The sequence below is a fragment of the Drosophila subpulchrella genome, chromosome 3R (genome assembly GCF_014743375.2).
Source record: "Drosophila subpulchrella strain 33 F10 #4 breed RU33 chromosome 3R, RU_Dsub_v1.1 Primary Assembly, whole genome shotgun sequence".
Taxonomy (NCBI): domain Eukaryota; kingdom Metazoa; phylum Arthropoda; class Insecta; order Diptera; family Drosophilidae; genus Drosophila; species Drosophila subpulchrella.
Window position 1 is genome coordinate 7,983,811 of NC_050609.1, and position 15,385 is coordinate 7,999,195.

Genomic DNA, 15,385 nt, shown 5'->3' on the forward strand with positions numbered 1-15,385 from the left:
GGGGTTGCTCGAGGATTCGAGGGGCTCCTCCTGTGCTGGCTGTTCCGGCATCTAAATTCGCTCCAATTAATGCGGGAATCTGTGCTAATTTCCATGCTATTTTCTCCACAAAGACTCGGGGGAATCTATTTTAGTTTTAGAATTTAATTCAAAAATATTATATGGCCTCGATGTCTTTCATAATTTAAGGAGCTAAAATATTCACATAAGGTATGTACGTTACATCGAAGCAATTATAACTTTGATAAGACTGCATCAATCAATACATATATTCTTTTAAACATGTATTTAAATTATATGTACTACTTAAAGAAAATACTTCTAAATTGTATTTATTAAATATATTAAATGCCATACATAAGCAAATACAGACTGCTAGATAAAATCTCCATCGATGCCCAAGGTTTTTTGTTTTATTTGATTTAAATATTATATTAAATTTGAATGAGTTTAATGAATTTGTTTTCTCATATAAAATTAAAGACTTTAATTTACCTAGTGCTAGCACTACAGCCCCCTATGTTAGTTTTAGTTTTGTAAACTTTACTAACATCTTTAATAAATAAATAAATAAATTTACCTAGTGAGCTTTGAAAATAAGCCCTATTGAGAAACTCCTCTGAGTGTCCTGCCTTTGTCTATACACAGACAGAATTATTCAAGTACATTGTTCTTGAATTGAGAACATTCGTTCTTAAAAACCAACCAAGTAAATTTTGGTATCAATGCTCTCAATATTAGAACGAAATGGTGAGAAGAGAAAAGTTAAAATGAGTTTATTTAACAACTTTTTAATAAGTATACACTACTGACTGGACTAATAGTTTATTTGTTGAGATATACAATGTAAGTAGCGCCAATTCAACTTAAGATTTTCAACTTCAAAAACGTTGTTCTATGCTTAAGAACATTTTCAACTCAGATGAGAACGTTAGAATTTTCTCTGTGTACCTATACCTTCACACATATCTGGCTTTATCTGCCTCGCACCATCGCCTATAGTTTACTTGCGCTAATAGCATTGAACGAGCTCGAAATCAAAGCAACGACATCCAGCTGAGACTCCCCGTTTTGGCCCCCTCCATCCTGCCCCTCCTCAAAACCCTATATCTGCCCCTTTGTCTGCTGCCGCGTGTCGCAAGTGCATTCAATTACTTGATGTGTCTATATGGCAGCTACAATGTCTCCCCGATGTTTCCCCGATTCTCGCCAGATGCCCTTCCAATGTCGAGCGCGTTTAATACAATTGCTATTTTGTAGCGAAAGCAGGCTGGCATTGCCAATACGACACGAGAGGGAGAAAGCAAATTGTAAAAGGTATAAAATTGATGGATAAAATGATGCAATGGCACTGGCTTTTCCAGCATCCTTAGCATCAGCTTCAGGATCTTCGCTGATTGTGTTTATGTCTCCCAACCCATGGCTACAGGTAGAGGATAAAATATATATAAATAAATATGAGTGATACATTTAAAGGCTGTAACCTGGAGCGAAATATATCTGCCTCGTAATGGAAATTTCACAACTATATCTTATTACTTGTGAAAAGCCAGTTTCAATTTAACAAGCAACTCAAATACGATTTGAACAACAAATTTCCAATCCCTTAGGCATACGATTTTTCAGCTCACCCGTATCCTGGCAATACAGTGATTAATCAACTCACCTGCAAGTAAACAAATGAAATTTTCAATTAGCAAATGCCCAATAAATACCATACGCATGTAAATAATTAAGTACAAGCAAAAGTCAAGCCCACAATGCTTTTATCACACAAAAAGCTCGGAAAATACCCGGAAAACAACAAGGAGAGACAACTATTAGATGCTCTTCGGAGATTATCAGTACAAATGTACTGAATATTATCCCATACATCGCACATAATCTCTTCACAAAAGGCGAGTTGAAGTTTAATAGCCTTAAAGTCTGCTTATCATTTGGGATTTAATTGAAAATTTCTGTTGACCAAAGAACATGGACATGACGTTTGAGGAAATGAAAAGCTCGGGGGCGAAAGGGATCGCCGCGCAGATGGCAGCTGTCACAAGCTGGAAAACACGCTCCTGTCACCCATTCCTCAGCTCCAGCAGTTGGCCAGAAGCAGGTGGAAAGTCCATGGAAACTTTCCACATGCGGAACCGCATGTGGTTCTATTATCACAGCGTAAAAATGTTTGGCCAAGCTGCATTTGACCAAAAACCGAGCTCTAAATTAGCCAGTGGTCGCCATTTAAACGAATCTTGCACTGGGGAAAAAGTCCTAGTTATTTTAGTTAAAATTCAAGAGATCTTACAAATTTTTAGAAAACCTTTGAATATACTTTACAAATTTTTACCAGCTAATCGTTGTGTGTTTTTCTATCTCTTTGTTAACTTTTTATGTAATTTATATTTATTTTCTCTCTGTGTATCCACTTTGGACTGTTGCTTTCTCTCATAAATTCTAATGCGGGTGTGAGTGTGTCTGTGTCTTTTGGAATTTTTTGTTATACTTTCGTCGCTTGGTTTTTGTTTATGTTTTGGGTTGGTGGGTGGTCGCTTTTTTTTTGGGGTGTGGTTGGGGGCGTTTGATGGGTGGATACGGTGAGGTGAGGTGCCAAGGGGGGGCGTGGCTGGCTGTTAATAATGCGTTGTCGCTGGGCCCCCGCCTTTTGTGTTGTCGCAGCTGCAAAACTCATGCTTTTGATATGGCAGATAAGCCCAGCATAAAATATTTTATTAGCCAGCGACTGCATTCGCTGAGGAGGGAAAACAAAAAAAGAGCTCATTCCAGCCAGCAAAAAGTGCCACTCAACTCAAACACTGGCATTTTTTCGCGTTTTTCTTTTCGGCAGCTTAGACATAAATTCCTTGCCGAAAAACGGGCATGCCGAATGGGTTCAGGGGTACGGAAAATTTTCCATTTTCCACTACCCCACCAAAAGGATAATGAGCATGTGGGTAAGTAAGCAAGTGAGGGTGTGCGGGGTTCGTTGGACTTGTGACTTTTTCTGCCTTTTTCCCATTGCGAAAATGAAAATTAATGAATGCGAGCAAATGCTTTTGGCATTGTGCCAGGCAAAGGCAACATACCAAAGACACTAAATTAAATGTCATATGTCAACTTCTCCAGCTCTGTTTCTGTGTTTCTCTTTTTTTTTCGAGCTTTGTTTTCCCGCTTTTCTTTTCAGCGTGTGTGTGTGTGTGTGTGAGTGCGTTTCCCTTTAGCCATTTTTGCCTATTTTCACTGGCTGTTTGTCTTGGCCACGAAACGCAAGTTCATTTAGCCAGCTGCCAGCAGACTGCCGCCTCTAATGCTTGATGTATTTTAAATTAAATTTCAATTTCATCCGCTTCTCTCGAGCGTAATTTAATCCCATTCAATTCGTCTGAGAGTTCAATTCGATTATGCCAAAAACCAAAAAGCCCCTGACCCCATGCTCCATAGAAAGCCGGGCTAAAAGCTTTATAAGTAGTTAGCAAAAATATTAATTTAATTTCCGGTTAACACTCACGTGTGCCAGGTGTCATCAACTCACCTTGCTTTTTTATCTACCGCGCAGCGCGTTAAATTATTTAATGGCTCGTGTCAAAGGTAATAAATGTTCGTTCTGCGTGCCGACTTTTTTACCTTTTGGCCCGCAAGAGTATATGGTCCATAGGTTGGCTGTATGCCGTGCCATTGTAGAGACAAAAGGAAGTAAGGGCAAAAATCGCTTTTAATGCGCTTAATAGTTCGCGCATCATTAAGTTGGATTGCGCGGAAAAAAGGCAACCGCATAAAAGAAATATTCTTATGGCTGTTTTTTCGCTAGGTTTCGCTGCTCAACGCTGCTCTTAATTGCAAATCAATATGGCAAGGGCATTACGGGCTGTCTGCTAATTGCACACTTCAATTGCCCTTCTCCAGACTGCCTGTATAAATTTCAGGTTGTTTTTTTTCATTTGACTCAAATGGAATTTTCTGCCCCCAAAATGTCGAGTGTCACCCAACGAGTAATTTTCAATTTCCATGCAAACCAGAAATTCCTCTCATACCAAATATCTCTAGCCCAAAAACCCAAAAGAAGGCATGTGTAAAAATATATTGTAAATAATAAATGAGATAGGGACTAGGAGTAGTTAGGACAGAAAGTTTTTCCCCGCTTTAACCGCATGACTTTTGGTTTTATTGCTAGCGTTTTTCTTTCGATTTTCGCCATTTCACACTTGGCCATAATGGGCAAGAAAATGGCCAGAACAACAAAAAATAAAATGTGGTGATGTTGTTAGCACGATGACTTTGAAGTGCTCATCTAGGAAGCAGGAGCAATCAAATTTTTTGGCCAGAATTGAAGAGGGGGTATACAGCAGGCCTAAAGAGTTAAGCCCTGTGAAATTATAGCTGAAATATGGATTTAAACACGCCTTCCCGGAATGACAATTCAGTTCCCGAGACCAGTTACCCAGTTTTCCAGCCACGTGTATAACTTATTTATAAGGCTTTTACGCAGAAATACACAAAAATTTGCAGGGGCAGAGTTGCAAACAGACAGAGACCTGGAAATGCGGAAATGTGTACTTCGTGTAGAGGGGATATTCCGGGGCTTTTGTTACTTTAACCCGCTTTCAGCACAGAATTTGCAAATGGACTTGGCGAAAGCGAAACTTGTCCTTTGTGTGCGCTTTACACACGTTATCGGGGGTGAAGTATATTCTATAGATATACTATATATATGGTATTTACATAGTTACATATGGAGTGGCAGGGGATGCCCGAGATAATTCCGTCTTTGTGTGCCCAAATATACGTACAAGTACGAGTGTATTCATAAACATTTCCACAGACCCACACAGATATGGCATACATATACACGGAATTCACCCAGAATATCGCACGACTGTCAACTTTTCTGTGGCACTGAAATGGCCCTGGCAGCCATTAAAAATGTAAAATAGGAAACAACACGAGCCGCAAGGAGCAACGAATACTAATATTTTTTTACGACTAAGCATTGTGCAAATTTGTCCATCTATGACATAAGCATAGATTCCATTTCAAGGGTTAAGCGAATTTCGAGGGGGGGGGGGGGGGTAGAAAATAGGTTGCAGAAATAAGTTGCCACATCTATTGTAAATTATTTTTTCGCCATAAAGCAGCTTAAATAAATTCGTAATTATTTTAAATGTGCCCATGGTGCCACGCCCCCGTTGCTCTGGCGAAAGTTTTGGACAAAGTTTGCATCGTTTCCATCGCCGCTCATTAAGTAGCACAATTTCTGTTTTCTTCGCCAAGTTTTCGTTGGCCAAGAGGGCGGCAAATGGGTGAAGGGGCGTGGCTTTGGTGGGTGGTGGGCTGAAGTGGCGCCGCATCACACGCCAAGTAATTATGAATATTTTAACGAACTTTTGCCACAGGCAGCGGCAAATCAAAATATTTCATTCGACTGCACAAAAGTTAGAGCGAAAAATAATTCCATTCCGAAAATAGAAAGACGGCCGAGGGTAAAAGCCGTAAAAAAGCGTTAAAAGCACAAAGAATAATAATTAAAACTGCATCAGATACATTCTGGGATCGCGATGGCAGCAGCTAGATAAATCATTCTGTATTTAGCGCATCTCGGGTAATTTAAATAATTAATTAAGCAAAACTTAGATAGTTTTCGGGTGGACCGAAAAAGTTTTCACAGCGATTATAAGTTAAAATACGGCAAAGCTAGGTTATATAAAATGAAATTTTTAAAGTATTTTCCCTTCCAACCAAAACGGTCACTTAAACTTGACCTCCGGCCGGCAGTTTAAAGCCCTCACTGCCTTGATTAACTCACACACTGCGTATACGCAATCGATCCGAGTGCCAGATGCCAATCACTCTGAATGGGGGCCCCTAGCCCACACTGGCACTAAGCTGGTTTTTGTTTGGGTGCATAAATTGATTTTGGCCTTAAAGCCAATTAAGTGGGTCAGCTTACTGCTCAGCCCCCGCAGCCTCATCCTTACTCAATTCATCTTAAGTTGGCCAAAGTTGCGGCTTTGTTGGCCGAAGTTTTGGGATGCGCTTAAGCGCATATACTTGCAGCACTTGTGGACGCAAACCAAAAGAGAGTTGGCTGTCTAATTATCATAAAAATAATAACGTCCGGGCGTTCTTAATTGAATTTTCCAACAATGCAACAGAAAATGCAGAAGGACCTGCTAAAAATTCTCTCAGCCGAGACACAAACACCTGGGCTGGACTCAATTTTTTTCCTTTAGCGCATAATTATCCGGGGAGAATGTTTATTTTCCTTTGACATAATCGACCGGGGAGACGCTTAATTTTATGCAGAATTTCAATGACTTGGCTAACTTAGCGTCGGACTTTGCGCCACTCAGCTTCTGAACTGCATGGATTAGCATAAAATCAGCTACAACCACTCCCCATTTTTTCCAGGACCAAAAGTCATTTCGGTTTTCAATTAAAAGCCAGCCAGCTGACTTGGCAAACTTGGCCATACATCAGCCGAGGGCCGCGTAATTCACCTGCATCATCAATCTAACACCCGAGTCAAAGGATCCAGGTTCTATACTACCGACTCCCTACTACAGGATCCCCAGGTCCGTCGTAAAATGCGCGGTCGAAAGGAAAACAGGAAGTGGGGTGCTTATAAATTTGCAAGGACATGGCAGCTCTGACTAACTTCAGGATCGTAATTCTTTGTGCCAGCTCGCTGGAGCACAGGTCAGCAAAAATTGGCCTCTAAGTAAGGCATTAAAGAAAATTGTTAGTGGTAATTTTGTTATCTTCTTCCATATTGCGAAATATCCATCCATTGCATTTAGAAATTTAAATATGAAGCCTTCTTTTTTGAGGGGTTATCAATAATCGATTATGATATAGGTAAATCATTTTTTAAAAGTTATAGAGTTGGATTAGGAAATGTAATGAAGGAAGGTGTTTTCTGTTAATACAAAATATGTATATCATTAAAAAATAAGTGTTCTATTAATCCTTATATCCAGATATATCAATTAAAAATTGTTTCCATTGTCAATAATTATTTATTTTATTTTATTTTATGGAGTTGTCGATTATAATCATAACAGTTTTAGGACATTTTTGCCATGACATGTTTTTATTAAGAAGTTTTAAAGTTAGATCACGAAATGCATTTCCTTTTTCGTCAGTGTAGCTGGTGAACTGGTCGATTGGGAATTCGATTTGTGAGCCCTCTTGAAGGGCACTCGAGCGGAAGTTGTGTTGGCCGGTGTAAATAATTGCCTGGCTGGAACTACACCCAGTCATTCATCCATTCATTTGCGCCATCATAGCGTGATTTGTTCGTGTGCAAGTGCGGTAGATTTATGCATGTGGTCGTCGAAGGGAAAGGCAATAAAACTAATTATGAAAGTTTACCTGGTCGGGTGAAAGCACCCTTACCAGTGCCAGTGGCTGTGTGTTGTCATTACTCCAGGAGTCAGATAATAATCGTGGCATTAATTAATGGAACAAGCAGAAGGTTTTGCTTCTTTTGTTTGTGTCCGTGTTGATTTTATTATTTTTTGTTTCATTAAAATTAGTGCGAAATGTTTCTGTGCTGTGGCGGCGGTGTCCCAGAACAGGGACGGAATCTCTCTGCCTCGCAGACAGACTGCTTTTTTGGGGTTTTGCGGCCATTAAATTGCCCCATAAATATGCCCCAAATGGCAATGGACATTGTTGCCTTTGTGATTGCAGTGAGAATACGCATTTAAATTTCATTTTCATGGAAATTAATTAGCTACGAAGCCGGAAAATATGCTGGAAATGCCGGTCTGATCTGTGGAAATACAATTGCTGCGCATGGCTTCCGCCATTTCTCATCCTGTCCGGGGTAATCTTTTCGCCCAGTACTACTACTTTTCGCATCGAAGGACATTTGATTCCTTATGATTATGTATTTCCTTTTGCACAAGTTTTTTCCCCCCTGGTTAGATGGCCAACATCATAAATATCATCATGTCTGGCTTCGTTTTTACACACAGGCCAGCTTAGAAGATTTATGTGACCAGGCACTCAAATCGGAGCGGAAAACTGGGGGGGAAAAACTTTATTTCCTCGAGATACCAAATAGAACTCTCGAAAGTCTTGGGAGTCGCATGTGACATAACTTTGATTGAGTCGGGCTCTCGAGGGGCGGTTGGCGGGTCGGCTGTTGGCAGATACTCGTATCTAATATGCAAACTGACAACTTAAGTACGCACATAAACGAAATCTAAGACAGGCATAGAGAACGTTCAACACATTGGGACAAACAAACCGCTCTCGAGCCCCATAGAGATTACCCACCCACTATCTATCCATGCCACCCAGAAAACCACACCACCCACCTATCCGGTTGACTCCTCTCCTGCTCCATGATGCTCCAAATGACAAGTTAATCATTTATTAACGTTGACATGTCATTGCTCAAGTATTTATTTACTGCCTGGCTGTGGCAACTACATATACGCATACACGTTCGGGCGTTCAGAGGTTTCCTGGCCCATTACCTTTCCTGAAAATCCATTCTCAGCATCCCTTTCACCTTGCTGCACCAAGGACTCACAAAAGCTCGATGAAGTCGGGCACACAATGAGAAATAGCAATTATATAAATTATCAAAGGAATTAAATAGTTCAGAATCATGTTAAATATATCAGAGGGTCTATTAAAAAGATAATACGTTATAATATTTTTATTTTTTCCCATGTTTTGATCAAATTTATTTCATTACAGGTTATAACTGACATTCTGCATTACCATTAAAAAAGCTAAATATTTTTATGCAAACTGAAATAAATCCATTTTTTTTGATTTAGCATAATTTATTTTTTCAAATCTATTTATTTTACAAATATAAAATCTTTATATTTGGCTGAAAAGAAGCCTCCTAAAAACGTTAGATTTTTAATAACTTTTGTGCGGGTCTGGAATTCATTGGCAAAGAGTTGTTTTTTATTTTAATGACATCAAAAGGTATCTTCATAAAGGATCATATTTTTTTCTTTCTCTGCAGACTCAGCTTAAAAGCAGTTGCAATATAATAATGGCGGTGAGCAGCTGCAAAATTATTTATAATAAACATAATAAGCGGACGACAGCTGTTGCCAATGGCTGTCACAGGATGTGAGGTCCTGGTGGTTTCGGGTGTCGGTTTCCCGATGACAGCGCCGTCGACAGGCGAAATGCCTAATCCTTGAGACATTTTCGAGCTTAATTACGTGTTTACCGCGCTCTTCAGTTACCGCCCTGGGTTTCAGGTGGGCTCTACGAGGACTTAGTTTTGTTTGCCCCCCGAAAAGCACCTATATATACACACACTCAGAAATTTGGCCAGGACAGGACGGGATAATATGTTGCCCCATAAAGTATGCTACAAATTGTATACTTTCTAGCATATTTGCCGCGCATAGCACAAATTTCTGACGGTTTCGTGCCCAGTGAAAATGTGAAATATTTTATGGTCTACCCCAAAAAAAATAATAAAAAAGGCGCAGCGAAGGATAGAAAATACCAATCAGCGTGACTGTTGGCTGAACTCGTGCTTATCGCCGAGTTTTTGATTTGCCTTAAACTTTCCTTTCACTCAGTTCACATCCTCACCATCCCACACACAGATTTTCCCCGGCCTCAAGATGAACTGAGTTTTCCTTTGAGGCAGGCTCATCCTTTTCGCGTGTCCCGGCATCCTTTTTCCCCCTTTTTTTTTCTATATTTTTTGTGGCCCGCTTTTCAGTTAGGCGCCTGCCGCGGCTCAATTATATAAATTTTTATGGGGCCCCCGAAAAAGGAAGGAAATTTATGCGAACGTTCGTTTCTGTTGTTTACACAACAAAAACGTGGCTACCCCGGCCCTTTTCGGGCTAACAAGTGTGGCGTGAATGTGTCCTAGCCTGGCCTGAATCTCCAGCTAACTGGGTCTCTGAATAAGCCTTTTGCTTGAGTTACAACCCCTTGCCTCATGTTTTCCTTGGCTGCTCTCTCTCTCCTCTGTGATTAATAGTTTTTTCATCGACATTCAGAGGTCGTGGGGCCAAACAAAAAATTATACAACCCCGCTTCACTGAACTCAAAAGTATAAATAAATTCCATCAAGTTGAGGGAATAAATATATGTGTTTGCCAATAATTATCCAGTGCCTGTTCCTCTATGAAAAAGTTTGTGTGTGTTGAAACTGAAACGAAAACTTTCCTTCCCTTTTGGCCAAAAATTCTCCCCTTTCAGTTAGTTTTATTGGCTTTGCCTGTCGTTTCTCACACTGCCCTTGACTGATATTATGCCAGGGGGATTACTTTGATGGCAGCACATGAATTACAGCCACAGTCAGCCACATAAAACTATACCCATATCGATCGGAAGGTGCTGCCACAGGAGCTCCTAATGCTTCTGATGCTCCTGATTCGCCTGCAGTGTGTACATCAAGTTGGGACTAGGCTGGCGAAAAGTTTTATTACCCTATGGCTGCGAGAATTTCTCCTGTCGAGGATACTTTCGGGTTTTATGCTCCGGCCAGAGTCAATGAATTGATTGATGTACGCCTGGTTGCGAAGCGAACCCGAAACGGCATCAAAAGGCAACAGCAGCGGAATAGAATGCGCATAAAAAAAGCCAAGTTTCAGTTGCCAAGTTGCCGCTTTTCTTCGGTTTTCTTTTTGGGACGGGGGCAAGAACCCATGCACAGCTCACACATGCACATAAATTACACTTTTACGCTGACATTTTACTATTTGCCATGGCTGGCTTTTCATTTTTGGAGGCGAACGCACTAAAAAACCGAAGCTAATAGCCATGAGCAAAACTTGGCTTCTGCCGAATGGCCACGCTCGCCGCAGCATAAACTACACGACTTTATGTTCTATTTGCGGGTTTTACCGCTTTTTCCCTAGTCTTGGCCGGGTCAAAGCTTCAAACAAGCTGAAAATTAATTTAATGCGCATTTTCCAGGGGGGTAGATCTTTTGGAGCAGGGAGCGGAAAAAATGATTGTAAACGGCAAAAGTCATTGGGGCAAGCAAATGAAAATGTAAACTTAAGTGGCACACACGCATTTTTTCCAACCATTTTATGTGCAAAACGAAGAAGCAGGGGAGTGCAGAAAAGCCGGGGAGAAATGCGAGAAATGCGAGGAAAAGCGGGGGAAAATCGGGGAAAGTAAACGAAAGCCGAACAAGCGGCAGGCAAACAAGCTCGAGCGAAAAAAAGGGCCAAAAGCACTAGAGTCTCGACTCTGCTGCCGCTCACTCCATATTTTATTTAACAGTCGCTGTACGAACACTCGACACACATTCGGCGCTAGTTTTGGCCACCATTAATTGGATGTGCCAGTTACAATGGCATCCTCCACCAGCATCCACATCCTACCTTCCGAACCATCCAAATCCTACGCCCGTTCGAGCGGGGCTTCAATTAAATTCAAATTAAGGCCCGACCTAAGCCCAAAACTGATGGGCAGAGATTTTTGCAGCACTCGCTGGCAAACGAGAAATACTGCACTGAGAGAAAAGGGGCTATTGGAATTGGTATAGATTGCCATAAATACATACGAGGGCCAAAGAAATCACTATGGAGAAATCTATTAGAAAGGTCTCTAAAAGTATTCAACAATATCCGACTTGTAAAACAATTAAAAAAGTGTCTAAAAGTGTGCAACAAAATCCGACTAACGATATTCTGACAAAAAATTCTACCATTTCTGATAAAGATGCATTTTAATCTCTAGGGTTTTTAAATTTATTTTAAAGGTGCCTAGAAGTATGCAACAATATCCGAAAAACAACATTAATTTTTTACTGCATACTTTTAGACAGATTTAATAGTGATTTTGTAAGCCTAGTGATCCTTACAAATTATTTTTATTATATTAAATAAAAATCCAACAAAAATTCATTGAGACCTTAAATGTTCACCTGAATTTACCACCTGAATTTTCCCCCAGTGCTGCCAATATTCCCGCACAAACGACTTAAATGATGCCCCAATGACGTCGCATAAATATTTCGTTATGGCCCGTCTGCGAAAAAAGGGCCAGCGAGAAAAAGCGGCAATCGAAATGTGGCAGCAAATCGATGCCACTTGCTGGGCTCAACGTGGCGTATGCGTAATGCAGACACGGCAAAGGGCCAAGAGTCGTTAGCCATTATGTCCGTGGCGTTATTTATGATATCTCCATACGACTATCGCGCAGACCTTTAAGTTTCGAGACGAAACAGCGATGATCTGCGGTTCAATTAAGTGGAAAATAACCATAAATCAAGGGAACATCATATCTCTGCAATTGAGTTTCAACTTGCATTGATTCGTTGCCCTGCCCCCAGGTAGTATCCCTCATATCTGATGTGCTCCTTCCTGTGTGGCTTAACCATTGAGTCGGGCTCTGGATCTGAATCGAAATCGGAATCCGAAAGTGAATCAGATGCGTTAGCTTACACACACACGGTTGAGAGGAAAAGGACGCGGCATTATTCGATTCTTATTGTAATCGCATGAATATATTTCTCGCATTATAATGCTCAGCTGAGCTTCAGTGGCTTTTTCCTGCGCAGACGTTGACTTTTTGCATTTTTAATGTGTGTGTGAGCGAGTCCCTCTTTGCTCGCTTTGCCCGCTTTTCCCGCTTTTCCCGCTTTTCCGATTTTCCCTGTATATTGCGTATGGGTGCGCATGTGTGTGAGTGCGTTCAATAATTTCCGCCACGGCATTTTGAGTTGGGTACGCTGCCAAATAGAGTGTAACGTGTGTGTATGGCGCCATCAACTTGAAAAAGTGTCAGCAGGCAAAGCCTTAAATCTCTGCCTGCCACTTTGTGTGTGTGTATATATTTGTATGCCACATGGCGCACACCTCTTCCGCCTTTCCGTTGCCAGAAAATCGCATTTGTATCACTGCATTTGGCATTTTCCGTTTGCCAGCTTACCCGCTTTCCCTTTTCCCGGCCATTTCTGCCGCCTAACAAACCGGAAGGAAGTAAGTTTTTAAACGCAGCCAGCCAGGCCCAGATCCAGAGATTTCGAATCGCCCCTGGGCACGAAGCTGTGATGCTGACTGCGGTTTTCCAAACTCCTGCCTCCCACCTCCGTTGCCCCCTCTGATTTTCCCCCAGCATGTTTTCCACCTCGCTTTCCCCGCACAGTCAAGACAGTTTATTACGTTGCACGCGCGAATTGCACCGCTTCCAGCCAACGAACCGAATTCAGGCAGCCCAAAAGCGAAATTGGCCATTGAGAGCAAAGGGGGTAGAAAGGCTTCGTTTTAAAGGCTTCGCTTGGCCTGGCCATTCTTTTACCATTTCCATTTATAAAATTTACCTTTGGCTAACCGAAATCGGGCCCACCCAGTCGATACGTCAACTGCAAGTCTTGGCAAGTATGCCAAAACCTTAACCGTTTTTGAGAAACTTTTGGGTAAGGTCCTTATAACATGGCCATACAATTTGACAGCTTTCCCAGGCTTACGGGCTTCGAAACCACCGAACTTGTTGGTCTTCAGCGGGGAAACTTTTGCCTCTGGGTGGACGGACAAGAAGCCACCCCGGGAAAACCAGCTCAACTCATTACATACAACCCCTTTTGCGAAAGCAATTTGTGCTACCCCTTAAGTCATTTAAATTAAATACACTTTAAACTAAAGGCTCAAGGAGAGTCCAAAAGGGGGCTTTCCGCAGCAAAAGTATCCAAAGCGAAATCATTTCGAGAACCCGCATGAATGCGAATGCCTGTGACTGGTGCAAAAGATATATATTTTATATACCTACAGATGGATTCTGGAGGACTGCGACCCGGAGCCCGAGGAAATTAAAGTGGTTTTCTTTTTTGGATTTGGGGGTTGGCTTTTCTACGCTCCCGTTGCTGAGTCTGGGTATCTGAGTACAATATTTCGGAAATTACTTTGCACTGTTGGTGGTGGTTGCTGTGGTAACGCTGACACCGCTCTGGACTCCGGCTTTGAAGTTGGGTTTCTTCTTGTTTTTCTTTTTCTTTTTCTTATTTTGTTTTTTCGAGATCCTGTTCCTTTTACCTGCAACCGAGAGCTGGGTGTATATGAACTTCCGTTTGCCGACATTTGGCAAATTGACATTTTTATTTTTGGCACACAATACTTTTTCACTTGTTTCGGGGATTTTTGGGCTTTGGCATTCAGTTTTTGCGCCCACCTGCCCCAAAATATTCGTCTAAATGAAAAAAAAACGCAGCCACCTTTTGTCCGGCAGCACGGGGAGTGAAAAGCGCCCGGAAAAACAAAGAAAATCCGTTGGAAATTTGAAAGGGGTTCGTTTCATTTTTATTTTCCAATTTTTTTTTTTGCTCGCTCTTGGCCTTTGTCTTTCGTGCGTGTGTCGATTACTCCTTTTTGGCCTGCTCCTTGGCTCCTTGCATCCTGGGATCCTAGGGATCCTTGGGATCCTTTGGCCCATTCATTCAGCTCCACTTTTTGGCCTGTGTGTGTGAGTGAATGGCTTTCATGCTGGCGCCATTTCATGCTGCCGCCTAAAAAGTGTTGAATGAAAGCGTCTTGAGCCTATTATGCCATAGCCTATATTTAGATGAGTGTGCTCGGTGCCGTGTTATCGTGCAATTTTCGTTTCAGTTCCGCCCCCTACGACTTGCTCAACTGGCTCAGAAGAGGAAAACATTTCCTCAGATGGGCTTAAAGGGTTGGAAAAAAAAAACATGACACCAGCACAGACACTAATTCAGCCAGAGTAAAACAAGCAAAGCTGTAGAGTGGCAATCACTTAAAAAGGAAAATAAGCTCAGGAAATCAAATTCTAAGCTCTATAAAGAAATCATAGCTTGTAAATAGTATGAATTTTTAAAATAAAATCATTACGACATGCTGGGAATAATTTGTATAGTCGCCAAATTCAAGTGAACAAAACTCTGCTTACATAAGACATTCGGAGACAATGGGCTTAAAAGCAGCCACAAAACTTCCACTTGCAAGCCAATTTGATTATGGTTTATGCAAAGACATACGCTACTTATATATGAGTAAGTACCCATTCGTAAGTGTTTGTATAAGACAGTTGTCCAATATGGTATACATAGCATGGCACAGAACTTGTAATAGATATGCACATAAAAACTTTTAGAACACGAAGTATTCTTTCCTTTCACGTCCCTTTTACATCATATATATAATTTTTTCCTTTTATGCACAGCGTTTGGAGAGCCTGGAGTTCTTGTCTTTTTTTTTTTTTTTGGTGGCTGCATACATTTGCGTATAATTTTACAATGTCATTCAAATTCAAGCAACATCAATAAAATCTTGGATCGCATCTTGAATATATTTATATACGATGCTTGTGCCCTATTTATTTCGTGCTTAAAATAAAGAGGAAAATGGGAGGTCTGCGAAAATTGCATGCAAAAACAAACAGAGAGGTTGCATATGGGAAATGGCGCAACATTTTATAGCGCCAACTTGTAAAA

At 41.1% G+C, this 15,385-nt stretch overlaps 1 protein-coding gene across 2 annotated transcripts in view; it reads right to left on the minus strand.

Annotated features, from left to right (window-relative positions):
* The window catches only part of LOC119547720 (acetylcholine receptor subunit alpha-like 1), a 64,894-nt gene that overhangs the window by 39,683 nt on the left and 9,826 nt on the right, over positions 1-15,385 (minus strand). Inside the window, exon 3 of one of the 2 annotated variants that reach the window (XM_037854711.1) lies at positions 1,632-1,666. The exons of the other annotated variant lie outside the window; for it this stretch is intronic. The gene's annotated coding sequence lies outside the window, so the exon portion shown is untranslated. The remainder of the gene's footprint in view (positions 1-1,631; positions 1,667-15,385) is intronic. 2 annotated transcript variants of the gene reach the window in all.